This window comes from Cupressus sempervirens, chromosome 3, assembly GCF_028749045.1.
Source record: "Cupressus sempervirens isolate cs-2001-9-10 chromosome 3, ASM2874904v1, whole genome shotgun sequence".
In the NCBI taxonomy this organism is placed as follows: domain Eukaryota; kingdom Viridiplantae; phylum Streptophyta; class Pinopsida; order Cupressales; family Cupressaceae; genus Cupressus; species Cupressus sempervirens.
In genome coordinates this window covers 68530159-68546567 of record NC_143120.1, presented here as the reverse complement: position 1 = coordinate 68546567, position 16409 = coordinate 68530159, and positions in this window count along the sequence as shown.

Genomic DNA, 16409 nt, shown 5'->3' with positions numbered 1-16409 from the left:
TCCCAATTAACCTTAATCCCTAGAAATGGACCTAAATTAAATGTAATTTAAGAGTCTACCATTCCAAAACCTAAAATAGCTGACTTGGAAGTGGGAAAAGAAACTTTCTGAAGCCTAAGATTCCAAAACTACTAGAAATTGAAAATGAGACTTGGGGTCAAGGATGAGGTCAACCCTGTCCTAGATTAGGGTCAAGGTCATCCTTGACCTAGGTCATGGTCAAGGTATACCTTGACCCATCATGTTGTCCTTGACCTAGAAGTCAAATTTTTTAGTTTCACAGAGCAAGTTGTCAAAAATAGTTTGGATATATAGATAGAGAAATAAAATAGGGGAAAAACAACTAGATCCATGCAAAGACCTATTCAAGGAACTTGACATGGCCTAGGACCACTTAATTAGAGGGATAAACACTCTTAACATGGAAAATCTTCCATTTTAAGATGATACAATTAGCCCCCACTTTAGCAAGAGTATGGAATTGATGCAAACTCTTGGTAAAGGAAGAAAAAAAGAAGAAGATCCAAGTGGATTCATAACGAGATAAAATAACACTTAGGTAAGGATATAAGACTCTAGGATAAAGATTCTAACTCAACATACTTGCACAAGGGTCTGAAAAAAAACTAAAACAACACAAAAGAAGGCTTATTACTAGACAAACCCAAATCAACTAGCACAAGAAACCTTACTGAGAAATATTTCTCACACTAATATCATATTTGGAAAGTTATCATAAAAAAAAAGTGATTACATAAGAAATACAAGAGCAACACTATAAATAACATAGCTTCATGATCCAATCCTACTAGTATGAAAGTGAGAAAGAAAGAAAAGAAGAAGTGATTACCTTTCCTAGTAAGATGCCCACCTTACCATGAATCACCAAAAGTGAGGGAGAGCCAAACAGGTGGCCAAACTTGATAGTTCTCCCATAAATTGTGCTTGCAATTATAAATGCATCTTCTAATGGCTTTTGGAATATCCATAGATCTACTTTCTTGTGTCACTATGAATATGAAATGTGTGTCTTCTCAAGATTTAGCAACTTATACACGCTAACTTCAAAATATTTAGCATATCAAAAATTTAAAAATTGTGTATCTCTTTAGGATTTAGCAACTTATGTGTGTTACCTCAGAGGATTTAGAAATGCGCATCTCTTCAAGATTTAGCAACTTATGTGCATTACCTTCCAAGATTTAGCATATATATTAAAAAATTGAAAAATGTGTGTCTCTTTAGGATTTAGCAGCTTATGTGAATTACCTTCCAAGATTTAGCATATAAAATAAAAACTATAGTACAAGGGAGACCCTATATATATTCCCCTCCTTATCATGGTTGTCTACTAAACATGATAAGGAAGAGGAAGAGGATACCTACTTCACAAGGAAAGGAGATATCCTATTTAACAACAATGTACACTATGGTCTTAGTGAAGGGTATGGACGCCTACATCCAAGAACATAGACAATCATGAAAAGGAAATATCACTTATGAAAAAAGGATCCTCAAAGAAAAAAAATTATCAATAGGACCCCCACCATAGATGAATGCTTTTAGATAAAATATCAACTTTCAAATCAAATGGGAACAAAGATTCAATCATCAAACCCCCTCCGAGGAAGAGGAAAAAGAATCTTTGGAATAAGGAAAACAACCCTAACACCAAAGCGAGGGTGTAAGTTTACAAAGAATCATAATTTTCAACAAAGAGAAGAGGTGATGACCAAGGACAACAACCTCTTATAAAAAGATTATCTGTAGTCAAAAAATCAGTCTATATGAAGAAATAATATTGCAATATAAATAAAATGCCACTAGGCTAAGGGAAGTATTTCCCTAGAGAAAGAGAAAGAAGGAAGAACCTTGCCTCCTAGGGAGGAAGACAAGGGTTATCTTTGCAAAGAAAATGTCATAAAATAGATATCTTGAATAGAGCATAATAGAAAATGGGAAGAGAGAATACCAATTAAGCCAAATAAAAGGCCTAATGGATCCTAGTAGACTGGATGAAAATACACCTCTTTCCCCTTGTCCAAAGACAAGAGGAGAAGAGATCTATATTATATCAAAAGGAGGGAATCCCCTATATCAAAATTATGAAGGAATTGTAAAACTGCATGAGAGTGAGATATAATTTCTAAAGAAGCTCGTTCATGAACATACAATTTAGAATGTATACAATTAGCAAGTAAGTGCATATTATGATAATGAAAAGAACATTTTTACTTGGATAAAGAATATTTTAGTATAGGTTTAAAGATTTTTTTTATAGAATTCATTAATTAAACATATACCTATTCAGCCACCTCTTGATGAATAACAGAGTTATCCAAGGTAGGTGTAGGGAGAAGTTTATGAAGCGAAGGATGATGATTAACATCACCTTCCTTAACTTGAGATTTCAACCAACCAAAACTATTCAAATATAGTTTAGAGGGTATATAAATGGGATATTTAATACCATGCTTATTGTAATGCCCCATCTGGAGATGCTTGGAACAAGGATAGATAAAAGCCAAACAATTTTTTTCTTTAAAGTATGGAAGAACACAATAACCACCATACAAAGATCACAAAGACCACAATGGAAGACTAACCAAAAAATAGACACCAAAGATATCCAAGCATCACCAATGACCAAAACTTAAACAAGAAAAAAAAAAATACCAACCATGGTCTCACACATGACGAGGGCATTACGGAAGCACAACTCAACAACTGAATAGCATGCTCAAAGACAAATGTTGAATCCTAAAAATTGGCTAAGTTGGAAATCTTGAAGCCCTAAAATTTGGCTAAGTCTAAATTTTTGAAGCCCTAAAATTTCCTAGAATCTTCATCTTAGCTTGTAGAGGTCTAGAACCTATCTCAAAAGACTCTTTGTATATATTAAAACATATCTTAAGTATTAAAAAATCTATTTTGAACTAGGAAGGTGTAAAACATAATGGGGTATCCAAAACCAACTTCCAAAATTTCCCTAGCTAAGCCTAGATACCCCCAAGTTTTCATGCAAGGCCAACAGATTAACAGATTCTCACGTGAGGACATGAAGCATTCCATGTGAAAAATTGCCATCTATATGAGGAAGTGCACCAAATGTGAGAATGTACTTAGCCCAATAACCAAGACACCTAAAATTGGTGTCAGGTTTTGTATGAGAAAGTGCTAGAACCTACACATGAAAACCAAACACACCACGTGAGAACTTGCATTCTTGCATGAGAAACTATAAGTTTGTGTGAGAATCCAAATCAGCAATGTGAGAATCCAAATCAGCAAGCCAAAAAAAACATTAAGGTAAAAAGAAAGAAATAAATTTCGTCCACACTGGGGACTACTAGATCCACATTTTGAGGTAAGGACACTCAAACAATAATTGAAAGGCAAAAAGCTAGAATCTAACCATCTAACAAATAGTGAAGGGAAACTAATTGAAAGCAACATCGCAATGTACAAAATTAACATCACAATAAACTGAACAACCAAACTAAGTATGTGGTTCCTCCCAACCATAATAGCATCACAAGACCATTGTGGGCCCTAGCCATCCCCCAGGCATAACATCCCAAACCACCGACCAAATCATCAGTGCTATCTTATGAGGACATCACTACTAAAATGTGCTATATAAGCATAAGAAAATCTAACATGCTAGAAGTAAGGCATAAGATAATCCTACAAAGTTGATAACATCATCTATAATATGCTAATCATGATAATGAGGAAATGCATTAATAAACTAACATCATTTAAACATGATATGCAAGCATTCTAATGAAAGCATAAATCACAAGAAAGCATACTGCAGAACTTGAAGTACCAAATGAAAACATCTAGCAACTATCACACTAGGACAATAAACCATCTCAATACACTGGTACCTAGTAGTGGTATAGGTAGCTACACCTCCCAACCACATGGAACCCATAGGTTCACTCTTGCCATGTTGATGGAGATAATGATCCAACCATAAAAACACCAAAGTAAATGACCATGGCTATCACTCATACCAGATAGTAATGATGATAAAATATAAGACCATACGATAATGCAAGTACAATAGGTCCTAGTCTGACAATCTATGGGTAACTATGTAGGGATTCTGGTGGAGACTTGGTAACTTAGATTTACCCATGTTGTAGCACACAAGCAATTGTTCCCCTTGGTACACCCTTCGGAGGCTAATGTGCTGAAATAAATAACCATTCCCCTTAACACCACCCTTAGGACCCTGAGCATAATTTCTTATCTTCAATTATCTATCAATTAATTTACTTATCACTTATTAAAAACTTCTACATGTACACTATGTCAGGGACACCGCATGGGTTACAAGAGAAGCCCCTCAATCGCCTTAGCCTACATACCCATGCTCATCAAATGATGAGTGCTTGTAGGCATGCATATTCACAACTTGACCCCATGTGAACATAACTCCATCAAAATACAATGGGAGGTTGGGCCTCACAAGTCACTAGACAAATACATGCACATGTGCTCGTGTGTGGCACATTACCATCATGAAGATCAAGCACAAGGGCTAGATGAGAACACAAGTAGAAATAACACTCAATCAAATAATAGCTTAGGAGGATAGATGTGACATGAATCCCAATGCAACATAAAAGCATAACTAACGTCTGACTAACATCCAAATGGATGATCTAGGTCCACAACCAAACTCATGCCAAGAAAATGAGAAAATAGGGTGACACACAAAATGAGTTAAAAACCCCAAAAACTAGAAAAATTTAAAATTAAAACCCATTTAGTCCTTGGTCACAAAATCCCCAAAAGTCCAATAATATTTAGGTTCAAACACCATATGAAAAAATGACCATCATAGCGGTGTAAAACCCAAAACCCCCATCCTAAAAATAGGGAAAATATTCATACCCAACCAACTGGGTAGAACTAGCAAACAAAAATAGAGGGGAATGCTAGTTCTCAGCCTCCTAACAAACTCCTACCAAAAATGGAAGTTGAAATGAAGCAAAAAAAAGAAAACAAGAAAGCCCTACCTAATAGCCAAAAGGGCTAAAATGGAAAACAACTAGGTAAAATAAATAACCTGTAGACACTACTGAAAATGATGGCAAAGCAAGGTCTCCCCAAGCTGGATCCAACAAGTCCATCATTGGGAAGATCCCACACCTATAGCTCTCACAAAAAATATAAGACCAATCCTTCAGAAAAACTCTCCAATTCTTAAATTGAAAAATTAGAAAGTGAGAAAAAATCCCTTTTGCAATACTTATTCACTTTTTTAATGAATAATCAATTAGGGAAAATAGCTAGTTAGACTAAGTAAACTCTAAATCAACCCAAAAAAAAACATGTTATTCCTCATAATAGGAATTCACCTAATGCAAAGCAGCCAAAAGTTAAATTCAAAATAATTGAAGTCTAAAAAATCCAAAAATCATAGAAATTAACTCAAGAACTTTTGCAATAATGTGAACCTCTAAATGCACATACACGCTCATTGGTCTAATCACATAATGCAATTGAGTCTAGATTTAGCAAACCACCAGAATGTTTAATTAAATAATTAAATAAGCATATGTTGACCGTACAGGGAGGACATTGGTAAAATATGAATAGCTGAATCACTAACTACATGTGCCACTGCCAAGGATATAAATCCTGCACACTAAAACACATGATCAAGTGAAATTACATATAATAACATAGCCAAAGCAATAAATACATTAAATAACTAATTTAACCATTTATTCAATTATACCTAAATAATCGACTTACATCACTCACATTCGCATAAAACATCAAGATACAAGAATGAAGTAAATAACCATAGCATAAAATCCATCATATAACATAATTAGAAATATGTCCAAATACCAGATAATCAACTATCATCATAGACCTACTATCATCTCAAAATGGCATCAACATGCAAATATGATAAATTAAACATCATAGCCATAAAACATATATGGTACTGAAATCAAAGTATAATATCTGAACCTCAGGTCATCTTAAAGTAAAAATAATAAGAGTATTAAGTATCTCTTGAATCAAAAAATCAAGGTATAGACTGCAAACACAAGTGGCACTACACTTATTAACTCTAAGACCTAAACCTTTATAACCTTGTTTAGTGATCATATTATATCCTATAGTATACATATCATGTAAATCTTCTATAGGACATAATTATTTATCATGCTCATAGGTAAAGGTTGTACAAGGTGGAATAATAGATTTGGAAGAAGTGTCTTTACCCTTTGCTTTAATATCATCATGAACCAAAGGAGAAGGTAAATCAAAGAAGTCTTGCACATCCACATCCTAAACTATAGCTTGAATTTCATCATAAGTATATGAAGAATGAGGATTAACAGGCGGAGAATCAGTCATCAGATTAAGAATGATAGGATTTTGATTAGGAAGATTAGGAGATGGTGTATCATCTACCAAATCCTTCACATAATCCAAAAGAACAATAAGTCTACCACATGAATCTTTAATAAAAAATTTAAATGTAGAAAGAGTAGTATCAATTAAATTCACAAAAGCACTATCAAGAATAAAATGAAAGATCATGAACATAATAAAATGAATGATACTCTCATAAACCTCATAATTATGGTAAAGAGATGCTAACAAAAAGATAATAAGAAATATGACCAGACACCAAAACATCTCAGTAATCTTCATAGTAAATGAAATGCAAGAAATGTTTTTGTATTTTTGTATTTAAAAAGACAAGAGAATAAACTAAATCTAATCTTAATGCAAGAAAAGACCTAAAAACTATGAAATTAAATATAACACCGCAAAACACAATAGAGTATCCAATTCCACAAAAGAAAACAGGGGAAGCATGTCAGGTTCACAAAAATGAACAAAAAGAAAATAGGATTTCCTTTCTTAACCCTAATTTCCAAAAGGAACGATCTAAATTGATTAAACACAAGAAAGTGATCAATGCAAAAATGGATCATGTGATGGAGAATAGGGAGAAAGGAGATTCTATGATCTTTCTATTTTGAGGAGTATGTGCTTAAATCTCAAAATAGATAAAATACAAATTTAACCTTGAATCTAAAAAATGCTAGTTTTTGATGTCTGTGTATAGTCTTGTGGAATTATGGAATTTTTTCCAAACTAAAAATGTTGAGATGAAGAAAACCCAAAAATCTTTTGTCCTTTTGAGAGGAGGTCAACCTTGACCTTGATAGCAGAGCACAATCTTAACTTGAGGCACAATTGTGCCCTAAAAATTTGACCTTGGCCTACATTGTTCCAATGAAATTTCTATTTATAGATCTCACAAGTTCGATGAAAAGGGTATCCAAATCTACTCTTCAATTCCTTGTTACACAGCTGTATCTATAAGAAAATGGATTTGTTTTTTGGATTAGGGGTTTGCCTTGGTCAAACCTCAGTTTGGAATCAACCTTAATAATAGAATTGAAATAGAGAATACTAGAAAGTAGTAGAAGTAAATCTAACAATGAAGCTATGATACTCAATAGATATGCAATTGTATTTGAAATGTAAACAAGTATATTGATATGAAAGCTTGAACATAATATTAACAAATGTAAATCAAAACCTCCATAATTGTATGCTTAGAATCCACCTTAATAAAATAATGAATAGATCTTGAAGATGAACAAAGGATCTTAAAGGAAGATCACACCACCATGGTGGCTAGATCTAAGGTTTAAATGATGAATCTTGAATGCTTGAATTAAATCCCTTCAAAGGCTTGAATGCTTCAATCCTTGATCTTCAATGGAGAACTTGAATTCTTGAATGATAGAATGCTTTCTCACTTGAAAAGTAAGTAGTTTCCCGTAGATAGTAGTTTCTTATAGATCATCTAATATCATAATGTGTCTTATTATGCATTATTGAATATGAGAGGAGGAGGCTTCCTTATATAGTGATATAGGGCACAAACTCCTAGAGAAGGCCGATATGGGAGAATTAAATCCCAGTTAACCTTAACTCGAAATAGATGACCCAAAAGTAGGAAAAGAAACCTTTTGAAGCTCGAGATCCCGAAACTCCTAGAAATTGAAAATGAGAGCTGGGGTCAGGGATGAGGTCAACCTTTCCATAGGTTAGGGTTGAGCTCAACCTTGACCCATTAGGCCATCCTTGACCCAGAAGTCAAAGTCCTTAGTTCAGAGAGCAAGTTGTCAGAAATAGGTTGGAAATAGAGAGAGAAGTAGAATAGGGGGAAAATAGCCATATCTATGCAAAGACCCATTCAAGGCACTTAACATGGCCCTAGACCACTTACTCAAAGGGATAAACACTCTTAACATTTAAGTGCTTCTATTTTAAGACGATATAGTATTATTGGAGGATGATCCCTTAGGAGCATTTTCACAAGTTTTGCAGAATGTATTGCATGTAGAAGATATAAGAGCATATGTATACTATAAGTTTGGGAGAATTGGTTATAGTGACATTCATAAAGAGTTAGTCTACAATAATGATCTATCCTTGAAATAATAGTTTGCACATTTTAGTGAATTGAACATCGTTAAGTATATGTTTTACACGAATTTTGACAAGTATAGATAGAAAAGAATTCATGAAGGTATGTTTTGGTTAGGAGATATCCATGTGATGATAGACAATGACATGATTCATAAACTCACTAGTTTGAGAAAAGAAAGATGCAATCCTACGAATGAGAAGAACATGGAGAAGTTGGTTGAAAGCAATCTAAGAACAAAGTCTAATGGCAGAAACATGAGAATAGGCTTGATAAATGAAATAGATGTTAGGGTTATTAGCAAGATTATTGTTTATAATATGAACTATAGTTCTAGAGTGAACTTAGTACTTGCTAGATTTATCCATGCAACTTATCTTATGATAGTGAAGAAGGAAAAGATGAACAAGTGTGAGATAGTGAAGCAACAATCACTTGATAACACTGAGAGATTGAAGAAAACCAAGAATGTTGTGTTTGGATTTGAATCTCTAATGACACACTTATTCTTCCAAGTGGTTAGATAGTTCCTTGGTATGCTAGACTGAGAATGAGACAATGACAAGTGCACAATGAGTTTGATAACTCACCCTTAAAGGAAGCAATTTGAGGAGAGGTTAATGGAGGAAATCTCAAGAATAATGAAGAGTTTTCAGTTAGTGATGAAACAAATATTTAGAACTCCACCTACTCTATTGAAGAAGTACAAGAATGATATATGCTTCATGTTTGTTAGTGTAGTTTTTTATTTTTCCTATTTTGCTAAGTTTTTCTTACACTTTTAATAATCTCGCTTAGATTAATAAAGCATGTCTTATTAGGTGAATGGTTGTGAGGTGTCACCTTCCTACATGTGAGCATCCATTAGCTATCTTGGGAAGATACTTTACTATCTTTAGTCCAATAGATGGTTGCTCCTCATTGGTTGGTGTTGCCACCGCCTCCCTCTTCCTAGCCTATATAAGCATGCTACCTGGCTTGTATTTGCATCTCTTGTTTTTTTCATCCTCTTAATGCTATTTTGCTTCCAGCATTTACATTACTCTCTTGGAGACTAACTCTATGATGCTGTTTTGATTTTGTATCATTTGCATTCATAGTTTAGATATTTATTCTTTGCACTAGTTTTCTGGGTTATTAATCTTTTTAGATTCTAACATGGTATCAGAACTTTTCTATGTGCAAGAGTAGATTTAAGTTTCCTTATTTGAGAGATTCAAGGGGGGGCTAATAAACTTTATTGTAGTTTTTTGAAAAATGAAGTATGCTCTTCTCTTGCATCTTTGGATGATCCTGAGAATCAGAATTTTTTTGACAAAAATGGTTTTTCTCTGGGGTTTCAATCTCAAATCTGACAACCAACTTGCATATTTGGAGTTTTCAATTAGTATTGCAGGTTCCAGCATGCCATTGATGGACTTAGGAAGCTGATCCAGCATTTGCATGTCATATTTTGTTTGCTCGGGTCAGTTTTTGATTTTTGGAGCCATTTTTTACTGTTAAAGGCATTTGATTTACACTACAACAACATCTTCTATACATCAACAAGGAAAACGCTTTCTGGGTTTTATTTGCAGTTCCGAAAAACCATCTGGGTATCTTTTAGATTTTACATGCAATCTATATATTTTGCAGGATGTAGCGTGGAAAGCTACAACAATACCCCTCTCCGTTGGCAGTCACAGATTTGAACGTAGTTTTCAAGTGTCTCGTTCTTGCTCATACAGACTCTGATTTTGATGATTCTTGTTATGAACTTGGCTATTTTTTTGTGCTCTATCCACTAGTGGAGTTGTTTTTTGATTTTCATGCATGAATTCTTCAGAAATTGCAGATTCTCAACCGTGACTGTGCACAGTTCTCATTTTCGAAACTTCGAAGGATCATAACTTTCTCATATGACCTCGTATTGAGGCAATTTTTTTTTTGAAAGTGCATGATTTTTCGAGTAGATCACAGTGGTGCTATTTGTTTCTTTGATTATTGTGCCCAAGTTTCACTTGTAGCATATGCTCTTCATGAGGGTATGTAATGCATTGAAATCAAGACCACTAAGTATTTCTTTCTAATGGTAGTTGTAAAAACACTAAAATAAAGTGCCAAATAATATTTCTTTGGGGGGGGGGGAGGGGGGGGGGCATTATTGTGGCTGGGTTCTCTTCTTTCTAGCATTTCTTCTCTACATTTCTTCATCATGGATCAAAAAAATATGCCCATCCTAACTCCATACAATTACTTTGAGTGGATATCACACATGAAAATTCACTTAAGGAAAGCTGAATTAAATAGGATAACTATGGGACTTGAAACTGAACCTGCTAAAGATGAAGATAAGCCTAAGTGGTTTAACAAATGTGATGAGACATTTGGAACATTGTGTTTGTTTGTTTCTCTTGACTTGCTATTTCACATTGAGTCTTTGGATACACCAAATGAAGTATGGACAAAGCTAGAAACACTATTTGGCACACAAGATTCAATGAGGGGTCATATGTTGAAAAATGAATTAATTAGTTTGAGTCCAGGAAATTTCAACACAATCTAAGATTTCTTCACCAAATTGAAATCACTAAGGCTGCAGTTAAAATAATGTGGAATTGAAAAGAAAGATGAAAAAACTGATTCTTAGTATTCTCTCTAAGCTAAGCTCAGAATATTCTGTGTTTGTCTCTACCTTCTATGCTACTAAGGGTGCACTTGGTACTCAATTCACCATGCCATCTTTAGATGATTTTGCTATCAATCTCACTCAAGAATAGGACATGCTAATCCAGATGGGCATTCTTAAGTCCTCTAAGTCACATGCCTTGGCTGCCAACTAAGGCACAAAAGAACAACAAGGATAAAGTAGTAACAACAATAGTAAGGACAAGAAACAAAAGAATAGCAAGGAGAAGAAGGATCAGATGCTAGTTTCTTCAAAAGAAACTATTGATACACCATCTTCCAAGGGTGATAAGCCTAAGAAAGAAAAGATCAAATGTGCCTATTGTAAAAGACCTGGTCATGATGAACATAAATGTTTGCAGAAACAACTTGATCACTTAACATACATTCTTGAGAAGAATAATATCATTGTTCCTGAGTCTATCAAACAAAGTTCTAATGAAGGGTCTAACAAGGAAGAAGAAAACAACAAGGGGAAAGGAAAGAGCAAGGCCCTTTTTGCAGTTGCTTCCTCACCATCCACTTGGATTCTTGATTCGGGTGCTTCACACCACATGGCTTCATCTAAGGAAGAACTTGCATCCTTGGAGCCGTGTAATATGCCTTCTATTTTGATGGGTGATAACACTCTTGTTGATGTGTGTGGGAGAGGGTCTGTTGATGTGGGGGATGGCACATTCCATGATGTTCCTTGTGTACCCTCATTGTCAACTAATCTCCTATTGGTACACCAGATCACTCACGCAGGTTTAGGCAAGCGGGTTGAGTTTACTCCTGATTCGGTGGAGATACGTGAGTTGCACAATGATTCTACAATTGCAGTTGGGAGAGAAAATCATCAGTCACGACTCTATATGTTTTCTCACTTTGTTCCTGATCCTCCTTTGACTCTTTCACTCAGTCACTCTAATGGTGTGAGTAGATTATGGCATGAACGGTTTGGCCATCTTAACTTCCACTACTTGCATCAGCTTAACCAACAGAGCATGGTCATAGGGTTGCCTTCTACTTTGACATTAGAGTCACTTGGAATACATGATAGATCTTCTAATGGGTCAAATTCACTTGAGCAGTCTTCTACCTCCACTTTTGATGCAGAGAGTGATTCAAAGGACTCATCTCCTTCCTCTCTTAGTCATCATTCACAGGTTGATGATTCTCCTCTAGATTCTCCATCTTTTGGTCTACTTTGGTCTAGACAGACCTTGCAATTTGCAGGTGATTGGGTTGGAGATCCATCAGACACCAAGCAGACTCGTTCACAATTCCAGGATGCTCTACATATCTTCATTGCTACTGCCTCAAATCCACAGTCCTTTCATGAGGCTTTTGGTATTTCTGAGTGGGATACAACTATGTAGGAAGAGTATAGTTCCTTGATGAGGAACCACACTTGGGATCTTGTCCCTTTTTCTAAGGGAAGAAAAATTGTTTGATGTAAGTGGATCTACCAGACAAAATTTGCAAGCTTTGCTGGGGATATGGGATGCTTCATCTTTTGGGGGGGCTACTTCCTCTCACTTGCAGTCCTAATTTTCTTTGGGGAGTCTCTTTTCTCTCTCTTTTGGGGGAATTTTATGTACATTGGCACCTCATCAGGCTTGACTTGTCGGGGCCCATTTCTACATCCACCTAAGCTTCACTTATGGGGGGGTGTTAGTGTAGTTTTTTATTTTTTCTATTTTGCTAGGTTTTTCCTACACTTTTAATAATCTTGCTTAGGTTAATAAAGCATGTCTTATTAGGTGAATGGTTGTGAGGTGTCACCTTCCTACATGTGAGCATCCATTAGCTATCTTGGGAAGATACTTTACTATCTTTAGTCCAATAGATGGTTGCTCCTCATTGGTTGGTGTTGCCACCTCCTCCCTCTTCCTAGCCTATATAAGCATGCTACCTGGCTTGTATTTGCTTCTCTTAATTTTTGCATCCTCTTACTACTATTTTGCTTTCAGCATTTGCATTACTCTCTTGGAGACTAACTCTATGATGCTATTTTGATTTTGTATCATTTGCATTCATAGTTTAGATATTTATTCTTTGCACTAGTTTTTTGGGTTATTAATCTTTTCAGATTCTAACAATGTTGAAATAGATGTTACATGTATGGAAGTAATCGAACCTAGAGTGAAATTCACAGATTGAATGGGTTATGAGATAAGTGAGGAATTGATTGAAGGTGATGTGAAGATAATCTTGGAATGCAAATGACATATGGGGTGTCCTAGATGGGGGACATATCAAGAAAAATTTAAGTTTATAGTGAACTTCATAGAAAAGAAATCAAAAATAAAATTGATGTAATCCTAAAGGAAACATGGATGAAAAGAGAAGAATACAAAGAGACAATGTGCATAGCTATGGAGACAGGGACTAGTGGATAGATTGAGGTCTTGGTAGCTACACCTTTGGTAGTAGCAAGATCAACAAAAGGAGTGATAGCTCAGGTACAACCTATTATTGTACAACCTATATAGAAAGTAAAAGATGAAGAGGAGGTAAAGATAATAGGAGAAAAATAAGTCACTTCTCCCATCACAAGAAAATAAAAAAGATTACAAAGGTTAAGAAAGAGGTAACAAAATCTCCATCAAAGAAAAGAAGACATAAGTTGTCAAGTAGACTAGGAAAAAGGAGAAAAATATAATAGATTCTAATGAATTAGATGAAGAATTAGATGATAGAACCAATGAAAAGATTGAGGCAGAGGAAAAGAAGAATTCGAGTAAGAAGCCTTAGAAACCAAAAGTGGAGAATTTGAATCTTCAAAGCATTGCTAATAAAAGTTTTGTACAATTAAATAAGTTTTACCATTTCTATATTAACATGGATAGAATGTAGTTAGAGAATGCTATAGTTAGATATATGATTTTGGAAAATAAGAAATTTGATTATTTTGAGAAGGATATACCACAATATCTATATAATAGGTTGATAAATAGAAAAAGAAGAGTAGTGAATGAAGACAAAGGAATCCAAGAGAATCAAATTAGAAAACTCTATGAGATTAATAGTGATGATGTAATGGAGGGTGTTGAACACTTGTTAAGAAATAAAAGAACAATTTTGTTAATGGGTGGAAAATATGAAGAGGTTTAGTGTCAATCTCATAAAATAATTCCTACTTAGCATTCTCCTTGTTAGTTCTTGGATTAGTTTCTTCATCAAAATTGTAATCAAGTATCCTTTCCTACATTTTAACTTTTCATCAAATCTCACACTATTGCTTTCAATAATAGTCTTAGATCTTTGATTAAAACATTTATATGCTTTTCCTTTCAATTAGTATCAAAGGAATATACCTTCATCCCTTCTTGAATCAAACTTTTCACTATCATCATCTCTTTTAATGTGGAATTTACTTCCAAAGATTCTAAAATACTTCACATGAGGAGATGAAAGTCCAACCAAAGTCTATAAGGTGTCTTACCAGTACCTTGTCTAATATATACTTTTTTCACAATGTATAGTATTGTATTTATTGCTTCTCTCCAAAAGATTTTTGATACATAGTTTTCAAACATCATTTCTCTTGTTTCCTCTATTACTTATATGTATCTCATTTTTTCTATCCCATTCTACTTATATGTCTCAGGGATGAGAGTTGTCTCTTTATACCATTATTTTCACAAAATTTGTTAAACTCATATGAAGTAAACTCTCCTCCTTTATTAGACCTCAAGAATCTAATCTTTAAACTAGATTCATTCTTAATTCTACTCTTGAATATTTGAATTTCTCAAAAGCTTCATATTTTTCTCTAAGAAATGCAACCCACGTCATCTTAGTGAATCATCAACATGAATAATATAATACCTCTCACCATAAAATGCTCTTGTCTTTGTAGGACCACTCAAATCTGTGTGCACAATCTCCAATTTTGCTGAAGTGGTGAATTTATTGCTTGGAAATGAACTTTCTTTTGTTTTTCTGTTACACATTCTTTACACACCATGTTAGTAGGTTTCATGATCTTAGGAGAATATCTAATTTTAAATGTATTTTTGACTTTCACAATGTTTTTTATTAAGTAAAACAGGTTTTAACGGGTGCCTAAAATGCCACAGTAGACAAAAATTACCAAATTAAAGTCTAGAACATAAAGAAGAACATTTAAAAAATGATAGGCCAAGGAAGGCCACAAACTAGTCCTAATAAAAAATATCTTCTAAATGAGTAGGCAAGCCTAGCCAAACTAAAAACTAGGGGGGAGAAACAAAAAATATGGGACAACAAGTCAGGGTATCTCTTAATAGTCTTGAGCTTGAGCTTTTCCATGGTCTCTATTGCTTTAGTCATCAACTGATTGTCATCTAAAGTATCCTCCTTGTCCTTCTTCCTCTTGTTTGATCACACTTTATAGCTCGGGCTTTCATCCAGGGAGTGGCATCCACTTTAGGAGCCTTCTTTTCCTTGTTGACTATGTCAAATTTCCCATCAGTACCAACCTCCATCATCTCTTGAATTTTTTTTGTTATATCATTTAATCCTTTGATAATATTAAGGCTCTGGTTAGAAAACCTATGAAGAGTGCACTCTATTATCTCCAGTCTCTTATCCATCTCAGTAACCCTAGTTTCTACAGTGCTAAATTCTATCAATAATATCATCTCCTTCCTTTCTAGCCCCTTAACCCTATTCTTTAGCTCTTGAGTTCCATGGAAAATCCACTTGATTGATCGAAATTTATCCACCATGCTATTATAGACATTGTTGAGGAGATTCATCCCCACCTCCCTATCATTATCGCTAAGAACCACCATTACCAAATCAATAAATTCCTTCAAATGGATTTTACCATCATCTCCCTCTAAGACCTTAGGTTGGATAGTCTCTCTAACAATGCCCATCTTCACATTTTGAAACTCAAAGTTCCTCTCGACCATTTTCCTACCCTTGGAGCTGAAAGATATGGTAGTTTTCTCCTTGCCATAATCCTCATTCCTAATCTCTTGGGAGATGGGAATGATCTCCTAACCCTTTCCATAATCCTGATTAGCTTCAATTTCAATTCCCCTTCTCCTCTTTGTTAGGTTTTCCACCTCTCTATAAGCCTGGACCTTGCTAGTTCCCTCCTCTTTCAGAATAGTCTCCTCTTTCATATCCATCCCCTCATCCTCTTCATTATAATTCTCAACTGAATTAACCTTAGACTTGAAATTTTTACCTACTGAGCCTTTCCTAGCATTTTTCTTCTTGTTCTTGCCCAAATGCTTAATTATCTTAGCCACCTCCTCTTCATCATCTAACT